Below are 18,574 nucleotides of genomic sequence, written 5' to 3' on the forward strand. Positions count from 1 at the left end.
TGACAGAAAAATTCCTGAATCAATACTTTCCTCCAAAAAGGATGACACAGCTAAGGCTGGACATCCAAGGCTTTAAACAAGGAGATAATGAATCTCTTTATGATGCCTGGGAGAGATACAGAGAGATGCTAAGAAAATGCCCCTCTGAAATGTTCTCAGAGTGGGTTCAGTTAGACATCTTCTATTATGGGCTTACAGAAAGAGCTCAGCTTTCTCTAGATTACTCAGCTGGTGGATCTATCCACATGAGAAAGACAATTGAAGAAGCTCAAGAGCTCATTGATACAGTTGCCAGAAATAAGCATCTGTACCTAAGCAGTGACCCTTCCATGAAAGAAGAGGTTAAAACAGTAACTGCTGAACTCAATCCTGCAGAACAAGCTGCTGAATTCAATTAGCAATTATATTTTCTAACAAAACAGTTTAGCCGAATTCAAGGAGAGACTACAAGAGACAAGGATGGCTAATATAAATATGGAAGAACAATTAAAGCAAACAAAGCAGCAGCTGTCAAAACAAATAACAGAAGAATGCCAAGCAGTTCAATTAAGAAGTGGGAAAACATTAAATACCCCACCTCAAGGCAGCAGGAAGCCAAGAAATGAGCAAACCACCCAACATTCATCTGAGGACAGTAAGAGCCTAGGAAAAGATAATTCTAGCATTAAAACGCCAGAAATTGGGTGGAAGGCTGGCGCTGAACGCCCAGACCATGCTCAGGACTGGCGTTCAACGCCAAAAACAAGCAAGGAACTGGCGTTGAACGCCCAAAGGAGGCACAGTTCTAGCGTTCAGACGCCAGGAACAGATGAGGAGTTGGCATCTAACGCCACTCCAGCTTCCAACCCTGGCTTTCAAATGCCACTGAGGGATCAGACACCTAGAAGTGCTGATAATAAATCCCTCAAGAAGGCTTCTCAACCTACCTCTGTAGGAAATAAACCTGCAGCAACTAAAGTTGAGGAATACAAAGCCAAGATACCTTATCCTCAAAAACTCCGTAAAGAGGAGCAGGATAAGCAATTTGCCCGCTTTGCAGACTATCTCAGGACTCTTGAAATAAAGATTCCGTTTGCAGAGGCACTTGAGCAAATACCCTCTTATGCCAAGTTCATGAAAGATATCTTGAGTCATAAGAAGGATTGGAGAGAAACTGAAAGAGTTCTCCTCACTGAAGAATGCAGTGCAGTCATTCTGAAAAGCTTCCCAGAAAAGCTTAAAGATCCCGGGAGCTTTATGATACCATGCATATTAGAGGGTAACTGCACCAAGACAGCTCTATGTGATCTTGGGGCAAGCATCAACCTAATCCCTGCATCCACTATCAGAAAGCTTGGCTTGACTGAAGAGGTCAAACCAACCTGGATCTGTCTTCAACTTGCTGATGGCTCCATTAAATACCCATCAGGCATAATTGAGGACATGATTGTCAAGGTTGGGCCATTTGCCTTCCCTACTGACTTTGTAGTGCTGGAAATGGAGGAGCACAAGAGTGCAACTCTCATTCTAGGAAGACCATTCCTAGCAACTGGACGAACCCTCATTGACGTCTAAAAAGGGGAGATAACCCTGAGAGTCAATGAGGATGAGTTTAAGTTGAATGTTGTCAAAGCTATGCAACATCCAGACGACTGCCTGGGCGTTGATATTATTGACTCCTTGGTGGAAGAGGTCCATATGACTGAGAGTCTTGAATCAGAGCTAGAGGACATTTTTAAAGATGTTCAGCCTGATCTGGAGGAACCAGAGGAAATAAAAGAACCTCTGAAAACTCCTCAGGAAGAGGAGAAACCTCCTAAACCCGAGCTCAAACCACTACCACCATCCCTGAAATATGCATTTCTGGGAGAAGGTGACACTTTTCCTGTAATCATAAGCTCTGCTTTAGGGCCACAGGAAGAGAAAGCACTAATTCAGGTGCTAAGGACACACAAGACAGCTCTTGGGTGGTCCATAAGTGATCTTAAGGGCATTAGCCCAGCCAGATGCATGCACAAGATCCTATTGGAGGATGATGCTAAGCCAGTGGTTCAACGACAAAGGCGGCTAAATCCCGCCATGAAGGAGGTGGTGCAGAAAGAGGTCACTAATTTACTAGAGGCTGGGATTATCTATCCTATTTCTGATAGCCCCTGGGTGAGCCCTGCCATGTTGTCCCTAAGAAGGGAAGAATGAAAGTGGTTCATAATGAAAAGAATGAACTGGTTCCTACAAGAACAGTTACAGGGTGGCGTATGTGTATTGACTACAGAAGGCTCAATACAGCCACCAGGAAGGATCATTTTCCTTTACCATTCATAGACCAGATGCTAGAGAGACTAGCAGGTCATGAATATTACTGCTTTTTGGATGGATATTCCGGTTACAACCAAATTGCAGTAGATCCTCAGGACCAAGAAAAAACAGCATTCACATGTCCTTCTGGAGTGTTTGCCTACAGAAGGATGCCTTTTGGTCTGTGTAATGCACCTGCAACCTTTCAGAGGTGCATGCTCTCTATCTTCTCTGATATGGTAGAGAAGTTTCTGGAAGTCTTCATGGATGACTTTTCAGTATTTGGAGACTCATTCAGCTCCTGCCTTAACCATTTAGCACTTGTTCTGAAAGGATGCCAAGAGACCAACCTAGTTTTAAACTGGGAAAAATGTCACTTTATGGTGACTGAAGGGATTGTCCTTGGGCATAAAATTTCAAACAAGGGAATAGAGGTGGATCAAGCTAAAGTTGAAGTAATTGAAAAATTACCACCACCTGCCAATGTTAAGGCAATCAGAAGCTTTCTGGGGCATGCAAGATTCTATAGGAGGTTTATAAAGGATTTTTCAAAAATTGCAAAACCTCTGAGCAATCTGCTAGCTACTGACATGCCATTTGTGTTTGACACAAAGTGTCTGCAAGCGTTTGAGACCCTGAAAGCTAAGCTGGTCACAACACCAGTTATTTCTGCACCAGACTGGACATTACCATTCGAACTAATGTGTGATGTCAGTGACCATACCATTGGTGCAGTATTGGGACAGAGGCATAACAAGCTTCTGCATGTCATTTATTATGCTAGCAGTGTTTTAAATGATGCCCAGAAAAATTACACAACTACAGAAAAATAATTACTTGCAGTGGTTTATGCCATTGACAAGTTTAGATCCTACTTAGTAGGATCAAAAGTGATTGTGTACACTGACCATGCTGCTCTTAAATATCTACTCATAAAGCAGGATTCAAAGCCTAGGCTCATAAGATGGGTGTTGCTTCTGCAAGAGTTTGATATAGAAATAAGAGACAAAAAAGGGACAGAGAATCAAGTAGCTGATCACCTGTCCCGGATAGAACCAGTAGCAGGAGCATCCCTCCCTCCTACTGAGATCTCTGAAACCTTTCCAGATGAGCAATTGTTTGCTATTCAGGAAGCTTTGTGGTTTGAAGACATTGCAAACTATAAGACACAATGTTCTCCTTCTATAACCATGGAGAGGAAGCATGAAAAGCTTCTCTCACTGCAGAGTCAACAAAAGCCCCCACAGTCAAACTCTAAGTTTGGTGTTGGGAGGCCACAACCAAACTCTAAGTTTGGTGTTGGGAGGTCCTAACCTTACTCTGATTATCTGTGAGGCTCCATGAGAGCTCACTGTCAAGCTATTGACATTAAAGAAGCGCTTGTTGGGAGGCAACCCAATGTTATTTAATTATATCTATTTATTTTCCATTGCTATTTTATGTTTTCTTTAGGTTGATGATCATGTGAAGTCACAAAAACAAATGAAAAATAAAAAATAGAATGAAAAACAGCATGAAAAACAGCATACCCTGGAGGAAGATCATTCTGGCGTTTAAACGCCAGAAACAAGCATCTGTTTGGCATTTAACGCCAGAAACAAGCACCAAGCTGGCGTTTAACGCCAGAAACAAGTATCAGTCTGGCGTTAAACGCCAGAAACAGGCTACATTTGGGCGTTTAACGCCAGAAACAGGCAGCAGTCTGGCGTTAAATGCCAGTATTGCACAGTAAGGACATTTTGTACGCCTAATTGGAGCAGGGATGCTAAATTCTTGACTCCACTGGATCTGTGGACCCCACAGGATTCCCACCTACCTCACCATTCAAATTCAAACCATTTCCCTCCCAAACCCACCCATTCACACACTTCCATCTCCTCCATCTTCTCCACTTCTTTCTTCTTTTGCTCGAGGACAAGCAAACCTTTTAAGTTTGGTGTGGTAAAAGCATTGCTTTTGTTTTTCCATAATTCAGTGGTAGAGCAATTGACTGCAGATCAAAGAGCTATGAGGAAAGAGCAACAAAGGCAAGGAAGAGACATAGAGGAGCTCAAGAGCACCATTGGTTCTTCAAGAAGAGGAAGACGCCACCCTCATTAAGGTGGACCCATTCCTTAATCTCTTTGTTCTTATTTTCCTGTTTTTCGTTTACTATGCTTCATGCTTAATTATGTTTGTGTCTTTACTATATGATCACTAGTATCTAAGTGTCTATGTCTTAAAGATATGAATGTCCTATGAATCCATCACCTTTCTTAAATGAAAATTGTTTTCTGAAAAAGAAAAAGAAGTACATGAATTTCAAATTTTAAAATAGTTTAATTATTTTGATGTGGTGGCAATACTCTTTGTTTTCTGAATGAATGCTTGAACAGTGCATATGTCTTTTGAATTTGTTGCTTATGAATGTTAAAATTGTTGGCTCTTGAAAGAATGATGAAAAAGGAGAAATGTTATTTGATAATCTGAAAAATCATAAAAATGATTCTTGAAGCAAGAAAAAGCAGTGAAGAACAAAGCTTGTAGAAAAAAATATAGTGAAAAAAAAGGAGAAAAAGCAAGCAGAAAAAGCCAAAAGCTCTTAAAACCAAAAGGCAAGAGCAAAAAGCCAGTAGCCCTTAAAACCAAAAGGCAAGGGTAAATAAAAAGGATCCCAAGGCTTTGAGCATCAGTGGATAGGAGGGCCTAAAGGAATAAAATCTTGGCCTAAGCGGCTAAACCAAGCTGTCCCTAACCATGTGCTTGTGGCGTGAAGGTGTCAAGTGAAAACTTGAGACTGAGCGGTTAAAGTCAAGGTCCAAAGCAAAAGATGAGTGTGCTTAAGAACCCTGGACACCTCTAATTGGGGACTGTAGCAAAGCTGAGTTACAATCTGAAAAGGTTCACCCAGTTATGTGTCTGTGGCATGTATGTATCCGGTGGTAATACTGGAAAACAGAGTGCTTAGGGCTACGGCCAAGACTCATAAAGTAGCTGTGTTCAAGAATCAACAGACTGAACTAGGAGAATCAATAACACTATCTAGATTCTGAGTTCCTATAGATGCCAATCATTCTGAACTTCAAAGGATAAAGTGAGATGCCAAAACTGTTCAGAAGCAAAAAGCTAATATCCCCGCTCATGTAATTAACACTAATCTTCATAGATGTTTTTGGAATTCATTATATATTCTCTTCTTTTTATCCTACTTTATTTTTAGTTGCTTGGGGACAAGCAACAATTTAAGTTTGGTGTTGTGATGAGCGGATAATTTATACGCTTTTTAGCATTGTTTTTACTTAGTTTTTAGTATGATTTAGTTGGTTTTTAGTATATTTTTATTAGTTTTTAATTAAAAATCACATTTCTGGATTTTACTATGAGTTTGTGTATTTTTCTGTGATTTCAGGTATTTTCTGGCTGAAATTGAGGGAGCTGAGCAAAAATCTGATTCAGGCTGAAAAAGGACTGCTGATGCTGTTGGATTCTGACCTCCTTGCACTCAAAGTGGATTTTCTGGAGCTACAGAACTCCAAATGGCGCGCTCTTAATTGCGTTGGAAATTAGACATCCAGGGCTTTCCAGCAATATATAATAGTCCATACTTTGCTCAAGGATAGATGACGTAAACTGGCGTTCAACGCCAGTTCCATGTTGTAATCTGGCGTCCAGCGCCAGAAACAAGTTATAAGTTGGAGTTCAACGCCAGAAACAGGTTACAACCTGGCGTTGAACGCCCAAAACAGCCCAGGCATGTGAGAAGCTTAAGTCTCAGCCCCAGCACACACCAAGTGGGCCCCAGAAGTGGATTTTTGCGCTATCTATCATAGTTTACTCATTTTCTGTAAACCTAGGTTACTAGTTTAGTATTTAAACAACTTTTAGAGATTTATTTTGTACCTCATGACATTTTTAGATCTGAACTTTGTACTCTTTGACGGCATGAGTCTCTAAACTCCATTGTTGGGGGTGAGGAGCTCTGCAGCGTCTTGATGAATTAATGCAATTATCTCTGTTTTCCATTCAAACACGCTTGTTCCTATCTAAGATGTTCATTCGCGCTTCACTATGAAGAAGGTGATGATTCGTGACACTCATCACCTTCCTCAATCCATGAACGTGTGCCTGACAACCACCTCCGTTCTACATCAGATTGAATGAATATATCTTAGATTTCTTAATCAGAATCTTCGTGGTATAAGCTAGAATTGATGGCGGCATTCATGAGAATTCGGAAAGTCTAAACCTTGTCTGTGGTATTCCGAGTAGGATTCAAGGATTGAATGGCTGTGACGAGCTTCAAATTCGCGATTGTTAGGCGTAGTGACAGACGCAAAAGAATCAAGGGATTCTATTCCGACATGATCGAGAACCAACAGATGATTAGCCGTGCTGTGACAGAGCATTTGGACCATTTTCACTGAGAGGACGGGAAGTAGCCATTGACAACGGTGACACCTTACATACAGCTTGCCATGGAAGGAGCCTTGCGTGTGTGAAGAGGAGTACAAGAGAAAAACTGAAATAAAGAAGACAAAGCATCTCCAAAACCCCAACATATTCTCCATTATTGAGTAACAAGTATTTGTTTTATGCCCTTGACTTTTTACAATTAAAACTAAGAATTATTGTTGATATTATATCCTGACTAAGAGTTACAAGATAACCATAGCTTGCTTCAAACCAACAATCTCCGTGGGATTCGACCCTTACTCACGTAAGGTATTACTTGGACGACCCAGTGCACTTGCTAGTTAGTGGTACGAGTTGTGAAACGTGTGATTCACAATTCGTGCACCAGAAAGCGTAGCAGATGTTGTCAGATTCTGACCTCCGTACATTCAAATGAGCATTTCTGGAGCTACAGAGGTCCAAATGATGCTTTCTCAACAGTGTTAGAAAGCTAACTTCCAAGGCTTTCCAGCAATATATAATGGCATATACTTTTCTTCAGATTGGAGTGCCCAAAACGGGCGTTGAACGCCCAAACTACCCTCTAGTGGGTGTTCAACGCCCCAAGAGGACCAAGGCTGGTGTTCAATGCCCAAACCTGGCGTCCAACGCCACAAAGGGAGCAAGGAAGCAGCATATTTACTCCATAGGTTAAGGTTAGGAGCTCTGCTGATTCCTATGGATTAATGCAAATACTTTTCTACTTCGATCTATGCTTGATTCTGTTCTATGATGCATTGTCGTTCTTTATCCTTATGAATCTCGATTCTACATGAGTTCCATACGAGTCCTGACCCGGATAGTATTTAGCTACATCTTAAGAATGCATCACGTGTTCCAACAAGTTATCTGGGCTAATTGGGGCATGTGACATAAAACCTCATTAGTCAAGGGTAATTGAGGTTCCTATGACTTTAAGGGCTAGAACCATAAGAGCATCAGTCTCTGATTCGGAAGATCTGACCTTGTCTGTGGCGTTTTGAGTAGGATCAGCAAAGAGATTGAATTGCGCGCACTTCACCCTCTCCCAAATTGATCTAATCCGTTCGGATGTTTGGTCTGGTCCTGAGGAGATTAATGACCACGACCAATGGCTTAATCACTTACAGCCTTGCCATTGAAAGAATCATTCATCTTTGAAGTAGTTGGTATGACGTATTAATTCAAAAGAAGAAGCACCTTTGAATCCTTAACTGACTTTTCATTACTGTCTCTATCTTAATTATCTATCGCCTTTGTTATTTCTTGTTTATGCACCTACAACAACCAAAAACTATCTTTCTATTCGCCTGACTAAGATCTGCAGGATAACCACAGCTTTCTCAATCCGGCAATCCTCGTGGGATTCGACCCTCACTCACCTAAGGTATTACTTGGACGATCCGGTGCATTTTCTGGTAATTTGTGCGAGTCACAAATTTGCGCACCAAGTTTTTGGCGCCGTTGCTGGGGATTGTTTGTGATTGACAAACTAACGGTTGTCTTGCTCGTTAGATCAGGTACCTTTACTTGTTTTTCTTAAATTGTGTTTCTCAAATTTCTTTTTCGAATATCTTTCAAAAAAAATTATAAAATGAAATAAAATATAATATTTTTCATTATTAGTCATCATTGTTTTTCTTTTGTTTGAGTCTTGTGTCAAGTCTTAAGTTTGGTGTCCCTTTGGTTTTTGTTCTTTTCTTGAGTCTTTGAAAACTGTTCTTGCTTTTCTTTCTTGGTGTTCGAACTTTTCTTGGTATTTTTCTTTAGTTGATTTCAAAAGTTTTAAGTTGGGTGTCCTTTAGGGTTTTTACTTTTTAATTTTCGAAAATTTAGTGTCTTTGATTTCAAAATTTTTAAGTTGGGTGTCTTGTAGTGTTTTTCCTTTTCAATTTTTTTTCAAAAATTTATTTTATTTGATATTAAAATTTTAAGTTTGGTGTCTTCTTAGTTGTCTTTTTGTTCTTGTTTAAATTTCTTGTTTATCTTCTATTTCAAATCTTTATCTTATCTTTTCTTTCTTTGATTTTCAAAATTTTATCTTATCTTCCTTTTAAATTAAATTTTAAATTTTAGTATCTTGTTAGTTTTTCTTTCTTTTAAAATTTTAAAATCTTTTAATTTTAAATCTTATCTTATCTTGTGGTTCACGAAATTGACTCTGCAATATTCGCACAGATAGACCGGCAAGTGCACCGGTTCCTCCAAGTAATACCTCAGGTGAGTGAGAGTCGATCCCACGGAGATTGTTGGTTTGAACAAGCAATGGTTATCTTGTAGATCTTAGTCAGACGATTAGAAAAGATGATAGTTGTTGTGAAAAACGCATAAAATAGATAAATGAGTAAAACGCTACTAGATAGATGTGAAATCAGTGATGAGAGAACGGTTGAGGCTTCGGAGATGCTTCTTCCTTCTGGATCAACTTTTCTCACCATCCACTCTAACTTCTGATGATTCATTCTATGGCAGGCTGTAAATGATTAACGCCGAGTCAGTGGTCATTAATCTCCTCTGCTCCAGATCAAATGCCGGGTTAGCGGTCATCCAATCTGAACGGGGGTGAAGCTCTAGCAGTCCATTGCTTTGGTCATCCTACTCAAAGCGCCACAGATAATGTTGGATCTTCCAGATCAGAGAATATTGCGTCCTGGTTCTAGCCTATACCACAAAAGCCCTAATCGCCCCGTACCTTGGCTGCATTGATGTCTCCAAGTACCCAACGAAGTCATGGATTAGCCATCTAAGAGATGTATAATCAAGCTTGTGGTTCAGTACTATCCCGTCAAAGACTCGCAAGAATCCATGTGAAATAGGGATGACGGTCAAGTTACACTCCCAATTCTTTAGGATGAAGTAGGAAGATACATCTTAGAATGGAATCAAGCATAGGTTGAAATAGAATAGTGATATTATTAATCTATAAGAATTAGCAGAGCTCCTAACCTTAACCAAGGAGGTTAGTGACTCATAGCTTACAAAAAATAGCAATGTATTAAAAAATATGGCATAAAGTTCTGAACAAGGGTGATCATTGTTCTATATATACTAATCTAATAACTAAGGATTACAGAAATAAGATAAACTAGCCCTGAAGTGCGAAAATCCACTTTTTGGGCCCACTTGGTGAGTGTTTGGGCTGAGCTTGAGTGAAGCCATGAGTTGGTACCCCCTCTGGGGTGTTGGACACCAACTTTGGAATCCTAAATGGGCGTTGGACGCTAGCTGCTCCCTTTTGGGCGTTGGATGCCAGGAATGGGGTTGGTTGCTGGCGTTGAACGCCTGTTTTAGACCTTCTTTTCCAAAGCAAAGTATAGACTATTATATATTTCTGGAAAATCCTGGATGTTAGATTTTCATATCCATTGAGAGCATGCCATGCGGAATTCTGTAGCGCCAGAAATGCTTCTTCGAGTGCATGGAGGTCAAAATCTGACAACATCTGCAGTCCTTTCTCTGTCTCTGAATCAGACTTTGCCAAAAATCCTCAATTTCAGCTAGAAATTACCTGAAATCGTCATAAAATACACAATCTCAAAGTAGAATCCAAAAATATGAATTTTGCACTAAAATCTATGAAAATATAATAAAACTTAAACAAAACATAATAAAAACTATATGAAAATGATGCCAAAAAGCGTATAAAATATCCGCTTATCATCTTGTTTCTCTCTCTCTTGACTTTTTCAAATTTTCAAATTTAAAATATTTCTTTGACTTTCTCTCTTTAAATTCAAAACTTTTTTAAAAAATCAAATCTTTTGTCTTAAATTTTAAAAAATCTTATCTTATCTTGTCTATCTCTTTTAACTTTCTCTTTTTAATTTTTAAATTTCAAAGATTCTTTTCCAATGCCTTGCTTTTTAAAATTTAAAATATTTTCAAAAATCAAATCTCTTTCAAATCTTTTATTTTGTTTTTAAATCTTTCTTAATTAGTTACTTGTTTGTTTAATTTTAAAAGTTTGATTCTAACCAATTCCTCTCTCTCTCTCTTATAATTTTCGAAAATATCTAACTCTTTTCTCTCTCTTATTTTTCGAAAATCTTCTTCTTCCTTTCTCTCTCTTATTTTTGAAAATTTCTTTCCTAATTCCCTCTTTAATTTTGAAAATTGTTTTTAATTAAAAAGACATCTTTCTTTTCTTATATCTTCTTCTAACTTTCTCACAAAGACCTCTATACTCTGACATAGAGAATCCTTTCTTCTTCTCTTCTTAGTTTCTTTCTTCTTGTTTATGAGTAGGAGTAAGGATAAAGAATCTCTCTTTGATCCGGATCCTGAACCTGAAAGGACTCTGAGAAGGCGTCTGCAACAAGCTCAGGCTAGCAGAGCCATAAGGAATCTCACAGGAGCTATAGAACAAGAAGCAGAAGAAACAACAATGGCAGCTAATCCAAATAATGGGGGTGATGCAAGAAAGGTCCTAGGATCTTACACTGCACCCAATTCTGACTTCTATGGGTACAACATCTCCATTCCTGCCATTGGGGCAAACAACTTTGAGTTGAAGCCTCAACTAGTCACTCTAGTACAACAGAACTGCCAGTTTCATGGACTTCCACAAGAAGATCCAAACAAGTTCCTATCTGACTTTCTGTAGATATGTGACATTGTCAAGACTAATGCAGTAAATCCAAAATTCTACAAGCTCATGCTCTTTTCTTTTGCTGTAAGAAACAGAGCAAGGCTATGGTTGGATTCTCAACCTAAGGAAAGCCTAGATAATTAGGAGAAGGTGGTCAATGGATGCTTAACCAAGTTCTCTCCACCTCAAAAGCTGAGCATGCTTAGGGTGGAAGTACAAATCTTCAGACAAAAAGAGGGTGAATCCCTCTATGAAGCTTGGGAAAGATACAAGCAACTGATCAGGAGATGCCCTCCTGACATGATCTCAGATTGGACCATGTTGGATATCTTCTATGATAGCCTATCTGAGATATCCAAGATGGCATTAGACCACTCTGCAGGTGGATCCCTCCACTTATAGAAGACGCCGAAAGAGGCGCAAGAGCTTATTGACATGGTTGCTAACAACCAGTACATGTACACCTCTGAAAGGAACCCTGCGAATAATGGGGCTACTCAAAAGAGAGGCGTCCTTGAGGTAGGCACCCTAGACGCCATCTTGGCTCAAAATAAACTCATGCCCCAGCAGATCAACATGATCACTCAGCACTTGAGTGGGATGCAGAGCCTGAGGCCTACTGTCTAGAAATAGCCTATGAGTTAGACATAGGTGATAACACCTGGACCACCATGGAGGAGGTGAACTATTTGGGAAATTCCTCAAGAAACTCCAACAACAATCCCTATTCGAATACTTTCAATCAGGGATGGAGGAACTACCCGAATTTTGGGTGGAAAGATCAGTAGAAGCCTCAACAAGGCTTCAGTAACAATCAGGGTGGAATGAACCAGAATAGCTTTAGTAGTAGACCCTATGAAATTTCTCAGCAATAATTAGAGACATCCAGGCAGAGTCTCTCTGACTTGGCTGCTATAGTCTCCAACCTCTCCAAGACTACTCACAGTTTCATGGCTGAAACTAGATCTTCCATTTAGAACTTGGAAGTACATGTTGGTCAGTTGAGCAAAAGGATCCTAAAGATCCCTTCCAACACTTTTCCAAGCAACATAGAGGTTAATCCAAAGGAAGAGTGCAAGGCCCTCACTATAGAGGTTGTGACCGAACCTAAATAGGAGCTTGCTATTGAGGAGCTCAAGAAAATCAGAGCTCATGAGGAGACTGATAAGGTCACTCTGCACGCCCCTTTGCTGAGAGAGGAACCTGAGGAATACACTTCTTCAGAAGAGGATGAGGAGTCTAAGGAAGAGAAAATTGCTCGGTACCTGGCCATCCTCAGAAAACTGAAGGCCAACTCTTCTTATACAGAGGCGTTGGAGGAGGAAGAAGAGCCTGTGGTACTGGCCAAAGAGTGCAGTGCCCTGGTTCAAAAGAAGCTTCCTTAGAAGCTACCGGATCCCGGAAGCTTCCTGATTCCCTGTACTATAGGGACCATCACCTTTGAGAAGGCATTATGTCACTTTGGCTCAAGCATCAATCTGATGCCTCTGTCTGTAATGAAGAGGCTAGGAATTCTAGAGGTGCAGCGTGCCACAATCTCATTAGAGATGGCAGACAAGACCCTAAAAAAGGTGTATGGTATGGAGGAGGATGTCCTAGTAAAGGTTGAGGCCCTTTACATCTCTGTGGAATTTGTGATTCTAGACACCGGGGAGGACAGAAATGAATCCATCATCTTTGGAAGGCCTATCCTAGCCACTGCTAAAGCCATAATCAATGTGGAAAGAGGAGAGCTAGTCCTGAGACTACATGAGGATTGCATCTTGTTCAAGATTCTGAACCCTCAATCTCTCTCTGACAGAGGTGGTACCATTGTGCAACACATTGTGTATTAGCCTTCCCTTTCAATGCAGAGCTTCACAGAGCCCCCAGACACCAACTCTAGGTTTGGTGTTGGGCAACCATCATCAAGAACTAAGAAGGAAGGTACAAAAAAAAGGTACCTAAAGCCTGGAGGGACAAGAAGATCTCCACTGAAGGCCTCTGATGAGCGGATAATTTATACCCTTTTTGGCATTATTTTTATATAGTTTTAGTGTGTTTTAGTTACTTTTTGTTATATTTTTATTAGTTTTTATGAAAAAATCACATTTCTGGACTTTACTATGAGTTTGTGTATTTTTCTGTGATTTCAGGTATTTTCTGGCTAAAATTGAGGGATCTGAGCAAAAGTCTGATTCAGAGGCTGAGAAAGTACTGCAGATGCTGTTGGATTCTGACCCTCCTGCACTCGAAGTGGATTTTCTGGACCTAAATAAGCCCAATTGGCATGCTCTTAATTGTGTTGGAAAGTAGACATCTTAGGCTATAATAGTCCATACTTTGCCCGAGATTTGATGGCCCAAACTGGCATCTAAACGCCAGCCAGAGACCCTTTTCTAGCTTAAAACGCCAGAACTGGCACCAAAACTGGAGTTAAAAGCCCAAACTGGCATCCAAGCTGGCGTTTAACTCAAGAGAAGGCCTACGCACGTGTAAAGCTCAATGCTCAGCCCAAGCACACCAGGTGGGCCCTGGAAGTGAATTTCTGCACTATCTGCACTTAGTTACTTATTTTATGTAATCCCTAGTAACTAGTTTTAGTATAAATAGCACATTTTACTAATAGACCTAGAAGAACCGGGAGAACTTTGGACATTTATGTTACATTTGGGAGGCTGGCCATTCAGCCATGACTAGACCTTTTTCTCTTATGTATTTTCAACGGTGGAGTTTCTACACCTCATAGATTAAGGTACGGAGCTCTGCTGTTCTTCATGAATTAATGCAAGTACTATTGTTTCTCTTTCAATTCACGCTTACTTCTTCTCCAAGATATACTCTCATACTTAATTCAGTTAAGTCAGAATGAAGTGGTGACCCGTGACAATCACCCACTATCTTCGTTACTCGCTTAGCCAAGATCCGCGTGCCTGACAACCACAAGCGGTCTACATGATGTTCAACGTAGTCATTGGACGACAGCCGGAGTATATTCTCTTGGGTCTCTAATCCACAGACTGAGTCCGTGAGGTTAGAACCTTCATGGTATAGGCTAGAACCAATTGGCAGCATTCCTGAGATTCGGAAAGTTTAAACCTTGTCTGTGGTATGCCGAGTAGGATCTGGGAAGGAATGACTGTGACGAGCTTCAAAATCGCGAATGTTGGGCGCAGTGACAGTGTGTAAAGGATAGAGAGATCCTATTCCGACGCTAGTGAGAACCGACAGATGATTAGCCGTGCGGTAGCTGTACCTGGTATTTTTCATCCGAGACGAGAAATCCAACAGTTGATTAGCCGTGCAGGAACCGTACCTGGTATTTTTCATCCGAGAGGATCATACAGCTTTCCATGGAAGAGAGCACACATGATTGGATGAAGACAATAGGAAAGCAGAGGTTCAGAAGCAACAAAGCATCTCCAAACGCTTATCTGAAATTCCCACCAATGAATTACATAAGTATTTTATTTTATTTTATGTTTTATTTATCTTTTAATTATCAAAACCTCATAACCATTTGAATCCGCCTGACTAAGATTTACAAGATGACCATAGCTTACTTCAAGCCGACAATCTCTGTGGGATCTACCCTTACTCACGTAAGGTATTACTTGGACGACCCAGTGCACTTGCTGGTTAGTTGTACCGGAGTTGTGAAAAGTGTGATCACAATTCCGTGCACCAAGTTTTTGGCGCCGTTGCCGGGAATTGTTTGAGTTTGGAAAACTGACGGCTCATCTTGTTGCTTAGATTGGGTAATTTTATTTTATGTTTAAGCTTTTTATTTTTATTTTCGAAAAAAAAATTTAGTTTTCGAAAGATTCATAAAAATTTTCAAGAATGAATTCTAGAGCTTCATGAGATATGTTGAAGCTTGGCTGGCTGTTAAGCCACGTCTAATCTTTTGGACTGAGGTTTCCACTTTTCATTGTAGAAAGGACATGTCTGTATTTGTTATGCTAAAGCTTGGCTGGCCATTTGGCCATGTCTAACTCTTTTGGACCGAAGTTTTAGACTAACATTGCATGAATCCTGGAATTCTTATTAAAAATTTTGAATTTCTTTATTTTCTTTTTCCAAAATAATTTCGAAAAAGAACAAAAAAAATCTAATAAAATCATAAAAAACCAAATCATTTTGTGTTTCTTGTTTAAGTCTTGTGTCAAATTTTAAGTTTGGTGTCAATTGTATTTTTTAATTTTCTTAAATTTTCAAAAATTCATGCATTGTGTTCTTCTTTGATCTTCAAGTTGTTCGTGATGATTTTCCTTATTTGATCTTTAATTTTTCTTGTTTTGTGTCTTTTCTTGTTTTTCATATGCATTTTCGAGTTCATAGTGTCTAAACATTAAAAATTTCTAAGTTTGGTGTCTTACATGTCTTTTTTTTCTTAAAAAATTTTCAAAAATATATTCTTGATGTTCATCATGATCTTCAAAGTGTTCTTGGTGTTCATCTTGACATTCAAAGTGTTCTTGCATACATTTTTTGTTTTGATCTTAAATTTTTATGTTTTGTTTCATTTTGTTGTTTTTCTCTTTTTTCATTAATTCAAAAAAAATAAAAAATAATATCTTTCCCTTATTTCACTCATAAATTTTGAAATTTTGGGTTGACTTAGTAAAAAAATTTTAAAATTTAGTTGTTTCTTGTTAGTCAAGTCAAAATTTTAATTTAAAAATTCTATCTTTTCAAATCTTTTTCAAAAATCAAATCTTTTTCATTTTCCTTTCATGTTTTTCGAAAATTCTTCAAAATAAAAATTTTCAAAATCTTTTTCTTATTTTTATTTCACATTTTCAAAAACGTTACTAACAATTAATATTTTGAGTCAAAAATTTCAAGTTTGTTACTTTCCTATTAAGAAAGGTTCAATCTTTAAATTCTAGAATCATATCTTTTAGTTTCTTGTTAGTCAAGTCATCAACTTTAATTTTAAAATCAAATCTTTTTAAATTTCTTTTTTAAATCTTTTTCAAAATAAATTTCAAATCATATCTTTTTAAAATTTTAATTTCAAAATCTTTTTCTAACTTCTTATCTTTTCAAAATTTAGTTTCAAATCTTTTTCAATTAACCACTTGACTTGTTTGTTTTAATTTTAAAAAGTTTACTATTTCTTATCTTTTTCAAAACCACCTAATTACTTTTCCACTTCTAATTTTGGAAAACAACTAACCACTTTTTTAAAATTCTTTTTAATTAACTAATTGTTTTAAATTATATTTTTATTTTATTTCTTTTCTTAAATTTTGAATTCTAACTTAATTAATTAAATAAAAATAAAAATATTTTTCTTCTCCCTCTTTTAAAATTTCGAATACTCTCTCTCTTATCTCTTTCTATTTATTTAATTATTTACTAACACTTTTCCTCTACTCATAATTCGAACCCCCTCCCCCTCTCTGTGTTTGAATTCCTCTTATTCTCTCTCTACCTCATTCTTCTATTCTTCTATTCTTATACTCACATAAAGGAATCTCTATACTGTGACATAGAGGATTCCTCTTCTTTTCTGTTCTCTTCTTTTTCATATGAGCAGAAACAGGGTTAAAGATATTCTTGTTGAAGCTGATCCTGAACCTGAAAGGACTCTGAAAAGGAAGCTAAGGGAAGCTAAAGCACAACACTCCAAAGAGGACCTTACAGAAATTTTTGAAAAAGAAGTAGACATGGCAGCCGAACCCAACAACAATGGTGGAGATGCAAGGAAGATGCTTGGTGACTTTACTACACCAACTTCCGATTTCTATGGAAGAAGCATCTCAATTCCTGCAATTGGAGCAAACAACTTTGAGCTTAAGCCTCAATTAGTTTCTCTAATGCAGTAGAATTGCAAGTTTTATAGACTTCCATTGGAAGATCCTCATCAATTCTTAGCTAAATTCTTGCAAATCTGTGACACTGTTAAGACCAATGGGGTTTATCCCGAGGTCTACAGACTTATGCTTTTCCCCTTTGCTGTAAGAGACAGAGCTAGGATATGGTTGGACTCACAACCTAAAGAAAGCCTGAACTCTTGGAAAAAGTTGGTCAATGCTTTCTTGGCCAAATTCTTTCCACCTCAAAAGATGAACAAGCTTAGAGTGGAAGTCCAAACCTTTAAACAGAAGGAAGGTGAATCCCTTTATGAAGCTTGGGAAAGATACAAGCAATTGATCAAAAGGTGTCCTTCTGACATGCTTTCAGAATGGAGCATCTTATGTATATTCTATGATGGTCTATCTGAATTGTCTAAGATGTCATTAGACCACTCTGCTGGTGGATCTCTTCATCTGAAGAAAACACCTGCAGAAGCCTAGGAACTCATTGAAATAGTTGCAAATAACCAGTTCATGTATACTTCTGAAAGAAATCCTATGAATAATGGGATGACTCAGAAGAAAGGAGTTCTTGAGATTGATACTCTGAATGCCATATTAGCTCAGAATAAAATATTGACTCAGCAAGTCAATATGATTTCTCAGAATCTGACTGGAATGCAAGCTGTATCCGGCAGTACTAAAGAAGCCTCCTCTAAAGGAGAAGCTTATGACCCTGAGAATCCTGGAATGGATGAAGTGAATTACATGGGAGAATCCTATGGAAATACTTATAATCCCTCATGGAGGAATCATCCTAATTTCTCATGGAAGGATTAGCAGAAGCCTAATCAAGGCTTCAATAATAATAATGGTAGGAGAAATAAGTTTGGAAATAGCAAGCCTTTTCCATTATCTTCTCAGCAACAAACAGAGAATTCTAAGCAGAGCCTCTCTGACTTAGCAACCATAGTCTCTGATCTATCTAAGACCACTCTCAGTTTCATGACTGAAACAAGGTCCTCCATCAGAAATTTGGAGGCACAAGTGGATCAGCTGAGTAAAAGAGTTACTGAAATCCCTCCTAGTACTTTCCCAAGCAATACAGAAGAGAATCCAAAGAGAAAGTGCAAGGCCATCAATATACCCAAAGTGGCCGAACCTATAGGGGAGGAAGAGGCAGTGATTTCCAGTGAGGAAGACCTCAATGGACGTCCACTGACCACTAAGGAGTTCCCTAATGAGGAACCAAAGGAATCTGAGGCTCATACAGAGACCATAGAGACTCCACTGAACTTACTATTGTCACTCATGAGCTCTGATGAGTATTCTTCCTCTGAAGAGGATGAAGATATTGTTGAAGAGCAAGTTACTCAGTATCTAGGAGCAATCATGAAGCTAAATTCCAAGTTATTTGTTAATGAGACTTGGGAGGATGAACCTCCATTGCTCATCAATGAACTGAATGCCTTGGCTCAGCAGAAATTACCTCAGAAGAAACCGAATCCCGGAAGGTTCT

At 38.7% G+C, this 18,574-nt stretch overlaps 1 non-coding gene across 1 annotated transcript; it reads right to left on the reverse strand.

The window, feature by feature from the left end:
* Nucleotides 1–17,331: 17,331 nt before the first annotated feature.
* Nucleotides 17,332–17,439, reverse strand: LOC148553816 (small nucleolar RNA R71). The gene has a single exon (XR_015892867.1). It is a non-coding gene; the product is annotated as a small nucleolar RNA R71 (small nucleolar RNA).
* Between the last annotated feature and the right edge of the window lie 1,135 nt (nt 17,440–18,574).

Source organism: Arachis ipaensis, chromosome B7 (genome assembly GCF_059453495.1).
Source record: "Arachis ipaensis isolate K30076 ecotype BB chromosome B7, ASM5945349v1, whole genome shotgun sequence".
NCBI lineage: Eukaryota > Viridiplantae > Streptophyta > Magnoliopsida > Fabales > Fabaceae > Arachis > Arachis ipaensis.